This window comes from Amblyomma americanum, chromosome 4 (assembly GCF_052857255.1).
Source record: "Amblyomma americanum isolate KBUSLIRL-KWMA chromosome 4, ASM5285725v1, whole genome shotgun sequence".
In the NCBI taxonomy this organism is placed as follows: domain Eukaryota; kingdom Metazoa; phylum Arthropoda; class Arachnida; order Ixodida; family Ixodidae; genus Amblyomma; species Amblyomma americanum.
This window is the reverse complement of record NC_135500.1, coordinates 93393289-93401143: the sequence shown is the minus strand read 5'-3', so window position 1 is coordinate 93401143 and position 7855 is coordinate 93393289. Positions and strand designations below refer to the sequence as shown.

General features: G+C 49.1%; 1 long non-coding RNA gene across 1 annotated transcript; it reads right to left on the bottom strand.

Annotated features, from left to right (window-relative positions):
- Positions 1 to 776: 776 nt before the first annotated feature.
- LOC144130252 (uncharacterized) lies at positions 777 to 5548 on the bottom strand. Its single transcript, XR_013314032.1, has 2 exons — positions 5267 to 5548; positions 777 to 1130 (listed from the first exon to the last, which is right to left on the bottom strand). It is a non-coding gene; the product is annotated as an uncharacterized LOC144130252 (long non-coding RNA).
- Positions 5549 to 7855: the final 2307 nt, after the last annotated feature.

Genomic DNA, 7855 nt, shown 5'->3' with positions numbered 1-7855 from the left:
TATCTCATCCACTTGTCATTCTTTCTGTCAAGATCCACCACATCATGAGGAACTTCATGTACACTGCAAATATTGACTGGTATTCAATGTGTTCAGGAACCTCAAAGTGCCAAGGGATGGATGGATGGCAAACAAGCGCCACATGATGCTGGATGCTGTGAGTCACTTCTCAGCACTTTGACATGGAAGTGCATGAAGGACTGATCAAAGTTCAGAGTGGAGCCACCAGTCAGTCCAGTGACAGGGAAAAGGGAGCTAGAATAACTTCGTCCCTTTCAGTTCCTCAAAGTATAAACGTTAAACCTTTAGGCTAAAGCTCATTTAAGCAGCATTGGCAGTAATTGCCTGTAAAAAATTTAAAGGAAAAGAGAAAATGAGGGTGGGTAAGAAAGGCAGAAAGAAGGGGGAGGGGAAGGATTGTGGAAGACGAGGGTTTCTGAGAACTGATTGTAGAAGGTGCAGAGAATAAAGTAAAAGTATAACGATGAATGAAATGACCGGTTGGGCTGGAGGGGTAGGCTGAAAGAAACGATAAATCAGCAATATGAAGTGTCGTGTTTGTCGGGGACAGCAACCGAAGGCCATGTGGGTCGAAAACCGAACGTGGTTTATTCCATCACAGCTTGTAGTGGAATCCCGCGGTGGCCGAACAGCGCGGCTTATCTTATAGACAGCTCTCGCGATCGTCGCGCCGCCGCTGTCGCTCTAGCCGCGGCGATTATACAACACTCCTCCCCTTTTATTTAGAGGGTGCAATTGTATCCTTATACAATAGTTGAAAACCAGCTTCGTATCGCTCGGGTGGACGGCGATTTCTTGACGGGTAGCGCCTTCCAAGAGCCGACGTCTCGGATGTAGGAGCGGCCGCCGGAGGGACCTCGGGAGGCTGCAAGAGCACCGGCTCTTCTGATGCTGGCTGGTCACCTGTTTGGTTTGGAGGAAAAAGCAGGAACCACTCCACGTTGTCTACGTCGGATGACCCTGGTGTCACCTTAGGGCTTGTGTTACCCAGCAGTTGGTCGAAGTGCCGACGCCAGATGAACTTGCCTCGGGGCGTGCTCACCGGGACTTTGTAGGAGACTGGTCCAGTTTTCTTGAGGACAGTTTCACGAACCCACTTCGGCGAGCCTCTGTAATGTAAAACACTGTAATTAATGCAAAAACAGTCTGTTGCTTTTCCTTTGTTGCATTTGGGTGAACTGACTGCGCATCACCTTCCCTTCCACCGTCGGCTTGATTGCATCCAGCTTAGTACGCAATATTCTACCCATCAAAAGGTTAGCTGGTGCCTCTCCTGTCGTAGGATGAGGCGTATTTCGGTATGCCAACAAAAATTTATGACGTGTCACTTCGACAGATTCACCTGGAGGTGATTTGCGCAGAGCAGACTTCAATGTTTGCACAAAACGTTCTGCCAAACCATCTTTGCTTCGGTGATAAGGGGCGGTCACGACACGTCTGGCCCCGATGTCCTGCATGAATTCCTTGAACTCTTCGGACACCAGTTGTGGCCCATTGTCGGACACTGCCGTCTCTGGCAATCCGAATCTGCAGAAAAGTTCACTCAAGCAAGCAACACTACGTTCGGACGTTGTGCTGCGCATGACGAACACCTCTGGCCACTTCGAGTGGGCATCTACTACCACTAGAAATGTGGTTCCTCGAAAAGGCTCCGCGAAGTCCAGGTGAATTCGCCTCCATGGTGCGGTCGGCCATGCCCAAGGATGCAGAGGTGCCTTACATGGATCCTTACGTTGTTGCTGGCACGCTTGACAACTTCGTACTCTTGTCTCCAAATCTGCATCAATTGACGGCCACCAGACGTAGCTGCGAGCCAATTCCTTGCTCCGCACGATTCCAGGATGACCTTGGTGCAGTTCGTCGAGAACAGACTCTCGAAAAGTAGACGGGATAACAACCCTCATGCCATACATGAGGCACCCTTGACACACGCTGATCTGCAAACGTCTGTCGAAAAATTGCTTTAGATTTGCATCTCGCAGGTACGATGGCCAACCTGTGCTAGTAAACTGGAGCACCTTACTAAGCATGGGATCACGTGATGTGGCACGCGCAATCTCTTTGGCGGATAGGGGCATCGACTCCAGGCGCAATGCATAAAATGATTCCTCGCCTTCGGACGTGCCGTCTTGCTGGCCCTGGAGAGGGAACCTTGAAAAAAAATCTGCCTCTGCGTTGCCACTGGACTTTTTTCACACGAGCGAGTAGTTGTAAGCAGACAAAGTGACGGCCCATCGCTGCAAGCGTGCTGCCGCGATCGGTGGAATGCCTGTCTTCTGCCCCAGGATGGTTTGTAACGGCTTGTGATCCGTGATCAATGTGAAACGTCTTCCATAGATATAGAAATGAAACTTTTTGACTGCAAAAATGATGGCAAGTGCTTCCTTTTCTAGCTGACTGTATTTTTTCTCAGCGTCATTTAATGTGCGCGACGGATAAGCGACCGGGCGAGGGCTTCCATCGTCCGCAACATGAGAAAGTACTGCACCCACGCCGTACTGGGAAGCGTCACAAGCCACTTGCAAAAGCTTATCGGGGTCGTAATGCGCCAGTATCGCGGATGACGCCAACGCATTTTTGACTTCCTCGAACGCCACTTGGCACGATGCATCCCAGCGCCATGGATGATCGCGACGCAGCAGTTTGTAAAGAGGACTGGCCAGAGTAGACAATCGTCGAACAAACTTCCCGCAGTAATTTACGACGCCCAGAAACGACTGCAGCTGCTGCTTGCTTGTGGGCGCGGGAGCTTTCGTCAAGGCTTCTATCTTCTCTGGCGTTGTGCTGACACCTGCTGCGCTGATAACATGACCAAGATAGCGCAGTTCTTTTTGAAAGAATGAACACTTTTCTTTCTTTACTCGAACCCCACGCTCCGTCAACCGCTTTAGGACAGCTTCCAGATTTGCAAAATGCTCGTCTGCCGTCCTTCCAGTGATGAGAACGTCAACCAAATAGCAGCTGACGCCTTTCAGGTCTTTCAACATTGTGTCCATAATTCTTTGGAAAATGGATGGTGCCAATGAAACCCCGAAGGGTAGTCTGTTTACCGCAAAAAGTCCTTTATGGGTATTGAGTGTCAAGTACTCTCTTGACGACTCCGACACCACCACCTGATGATAGGCTTTGTTGAGATCAATCTTAGAAAATTCTTGGCCCCCTGCGAGCACCGCAAACAACTCATCGACTCTCGGCAGTGGGTACCGGTCAGTTTCAAGACAAGGATTTAGGGTGGTCTTGTAATCACCGCATAGTCTTATGCCACCGTCCTTCTTTACTACTGGTACAACCGGTGTGGCATAGCTGCTCGTCGCAATTGGTGAAATGACTCCCATGCCTTCCAGCTTATTAAGTTCGGCCTCGACCGCAGGTTGTAATGCAAAGGGCACACTTCTTGCCTTCAGAAACTTCGGCACGCTACTATCTTTTAACGACAACTCTGCTCTTTCATCTGAAATTTTTCCCAGTTCGTCATTAAACAAACTCTGGTATCTGTCTAGAAGTGCGCGTAGTCTGGCAGTTTGACTCAAACAAGCAGAACCATCTGACCTGGAAATAGCGTTGAGCTTGAAGATACTGCTCCGATTGAGTCGGATGGCTTGCAACCATTGTCGACCTAGCAGCGGAAGTCCCTTTTCTTTCGTGATGTAGAGAGGCAGCTGGGCTCTCTGCTCTCCGTACTGCACGGCCACGTGAGCGACTCCAACAGGCTGGACTATGGCTCCCTGGAACGTCCGCAGCTTCAGCGTCGTTGGCATGACCTTGATTGTGGGAAACATCTGCCGAAACTGATATAAAGACATGACGGAAACAGTAGCCCCTGTATCGAGCTGCATGATCAAGGGCCGCCCTTCCAGGTGCACAGAAATTTTTATCGGAGCTAGACCAGGCGAAATAATTTCCTTCATGCTCACAGAAGCTTGAACGGGAACCAACATCTTCATCGAGTTTCGCCGCGCTCCCTTGGTCTTTTGCTGCTGTTAGCTTGGCACACCCTTTGAATGTGTCCTTTCTTATCACATTTGAAACAGGTGGCTGCTATGTGCGGACACAGTCGGCTTGCATGCTTCGCCGACCCGCAGCGATAGCAATTTCGCTGCGTCATATCGCTTTCCCCAACGGCTCTGACCTTGTGAACGTCCCGAACGCCCGTATCAAAGGCGTGCGCTTCTGCTACGCTCGTTTTCGCTGCTTCCATGGCTAGCGCTCGTTCCACGGCTTTTTGAAAAGTTAGCTTTATCCTCCGTGAATAACACTCGCTGTATATCTTCTCTGCGCAAACCGCAAACAAAACGGTCTCGCAGCGACTGATCGAGTGCGGATTCAAATTCACATGTCTGTGCCAATTTCCGCAACTGTGCAACATATTCCGAAATCGATTCAGTCTCGAGTTGCGCTCTCCTGTGAGATTTCGCGCGTTCACTAATTTTGACGGCTTCGGTGACAAGTGGTCGCTTAGAAGTTTCTTTAGCTGACGGCAACTCCGGCGCTGTCAATGACTTGAGGAGACTGTACAGGGGCGGTCAAAAAATCCCAGGCCGCTCCGAACGGCCGCGGAGCGGCTCCTCTCCGCTATCGGGGCGCTGTTATCGCACGCTTGTCTCGCCGCGCTTGTGTTTCCAGGGTATGCGCAGAGAGGGGGTGATGCCCCCTCCCTCTCGCTCTCCTCGATAACGAAGCAGTGAAAGAAAATAGTGCGGCGTACGCCTGCAGCGTTCGCTCTCCGTATTCGGCTGTGGTGCAGCGCATCGCGGTGCAGACGACCATTCGTTTAAGTACGCACTATGCTGGCGGCCGTATTTAGTATGACTTCGTGTGCTTCTTCCTACGTTTCGGTTTCCTGGCGTAGGTGAAGGTAAATGCACTATATCGTACGCCAGGAAACCGAAACGTAGGAAGAAGCACACGAAGTCATACTAAATACAGCCGCCAGCATAGTGCGTCACTTTGTGCGAATGGTCGTCTGCACCGCGATGCACTGCACCACAGCCGAATACGGAGAGCGAACGCTGCAGGCGTACGCCGCACTATTTTTTTTCACTGCTTCGTTGTCAAGGAGAGAGAGAGAGAGGGGCATCACTCCCTCTCAGCGCATACCCTGGAAACACAAGCGCGGCGAGACAAGCATGCGATAACAGCGCCCCGATAGCGGAGAGGAGCCGCTCCGCGGCCGTTCGGAGCGGCCTGGGATTTTTTGACTACCCCTGTACGTCTTTGGACCTACGAGACTCAAAAAAGCGTGTACCTTGTCGTCCTCGGGGATACGGTTGACCAGAAGAAACGACGTTAGGCGTTCCTCGTACGACGGCCAGTCGCTCGTAGACTCGTCGAAGGGCTCGATGTGTCCCAGTCGACCCACGAGTTGCGTCACTGCTTCCGCCGCTGCCGAACCATCCGTTGCCATGTCGGTTTGCTGTAGAACTGGTCAGAATCCCATCCTCGTCGCCAAATGTCGTGTTTGTCGGGGACAGCAACCGAAGGCCAGTTGGGCGGAAAACCGAACGTGGTTTATTCCATCACAGCTTGTAGTAGAATCCCCTCCGGTGGCCGAACAGCGCGGCTTATCTTATAGCCAGCTCTCGCGATCGTCGCGCCGCCGCTATCGCTCTAGCCGCGACGATTACACAACATGAAGTACTGGGAAAACTTCTGACCACGTGTGAGACCTTTTTTAATAAATACGCCAGTGCTGTAATATGAATGTTTGCACTTTTAGTGCAAACATTCGAGCGCCTGGCCGCACTCTTTAGAGGTACATTGCGTGTGTCAGCCACTCACCGCTGCAAAATGGCGCAGGAGAAGATGCACCTCAATGTAGTGCTAGTACTGCTCTACGGGCCAGAAACGTGGAGGCTAACTTTCGGGTTCAGCTCAGGTTAAGGACAACACGGGTAGTTATGGAAAGAAGAATGATAGGTGTAACATTAAGAGACAGGAAGCGGGCAGAGTAGGTGAGAGAGCAAATGCGGGTTAATGATATCCTAGTTGAAATCATGAGGAAGAAATGGGCTTGGGCAGGGCATGTAATGTGAAGGCAAGGTAACCGCTAATCCTTGAGGGCAACGGAGTGGATTCCAAGAGAAGGCAAGCGTAGCAGAGGGCGGCAGAAAATTAGGTGGACGAATGATATTAAGAAGTTTCCAAGCATACTGTGGACGCAGCTGGCAAAGGAAAGAGTTAATTGGAGAAACATGAGAGAGAGATTTAAAAACATGGGATGAATTTGAACGACTGTGTCGCTTTTAATTTTTAATGAAATAAAATCCAGGAGCCCTGAAAAGTAATGAATGCAGAGACAGCAGCTCTGTGGATCGATTCTGCCTGTTCAGTTTAAGGGGGTTAACGTCCCAAAGCGACTCAGACTATGAGAGACGCCGTAGTGGAGGGCTCCAGAATAATTTCGACCACCTGGGGTTCTTTAACGTGCACTGACCTCACACTACACGGGCCTCTAGAACTTCACCTCCATGGAAATTCAACCGCCGCGGCCGGCATCGAACCCGCGTCTTTCGGGCTGGCAGCCCAGCGCCATAACCACTCAGCCACCGCGGCGGCTCAAGCAGAGGTCTGTGTTATAGCACATAATTTTCACTGCTTTGAGTGAAAATTTGGCAGTATCGACCCACCATGAAGCTAGGGGTGTAGTAGACAAATTGCTTGTATGCAACTGTTTTGGCATCACAGCATGCACAGCGTAGTCTTAAACCCAAATTTTTACATTTGCAACTGGTTCATAAAATACCTATTCTGGCTAATGGCATTTTGAAAACTGTGTTGGTCTGAATGCTCCTAAGAATAAGTTTAGTTCATTCAGGAGCATATATATTGAAAATATCTCTTAAAGGCATGATTGCTCACATTAGCTCTTGGTACCTCGCAATATATAGTTTTAAGCCTCCAGAATCGCTGACTTGCATCACATGTTCGAGTAGTAAAATGATCACTATATTTTAAACCACTACTCAGCATGGGGCTGTGCACTTTTTGTTGTGTTGCATGAAGTATACTTATTTATGAAACGACATCTTTCAGCTGCACTTCACATGATTCAAATTCTACCAGAAAAAAGGCTGCAATACTACATTAGTAACTACCTGTTTCTTGACAGCACATAACAGGCCATGGTAAGATATGAACAAAAACGGTGCATGTATGTGTTCTGCACGTGCATTATGTGTACTACCAACACTTTGATGCGACTAACTGATTTCATGTAAGAGAGAGCACATAAACCATTTTTTGTATAGATTGTTCACAAAGCATTTTTATGTATATATTGCAGCATGTTTATTTAAAGTTTTAAACTGACCATTAAATAACGTGACAGTTAAACTGACAGTTAATGTGCACTACAGTAAGCATATACACACATTCTCATACAGAGGTCTGCCAGACGGTGGGGAATGTGGTGTGGATTGAAATGGCGGACTTACCACAGTAAGCCTATTTTCTATTTGTCTCTACTTGTCACAGTAAGCCTACTTTCTACAGGCGCTGTGCCTTTAGTTAGTACCATATACCGACTAGCCCAGACAAACACCGTACTGCATTACCTTCTTATTGCAGAAACGTTACGAGATTGTTTTTTTGCGTTGTAGAACGCTGCTAAAAACGTTACCTCAGTCAAAAAAAGAGGAAACTAGCAACTTTCAGGTAGCGTTACTGGGTAACATACCATTCAGATAACATTGCCACAAGTATTTGCGTTACTTGGGCAGATACCCATTCAGCGCTATATGGTATTGTCCTATTTCTCCCCGTTTATTGCGCTCTTTTGCATCTCTCTTGCCCATCACTCAGAGGTACTCACCTGTCATCATCATCATCATCATCA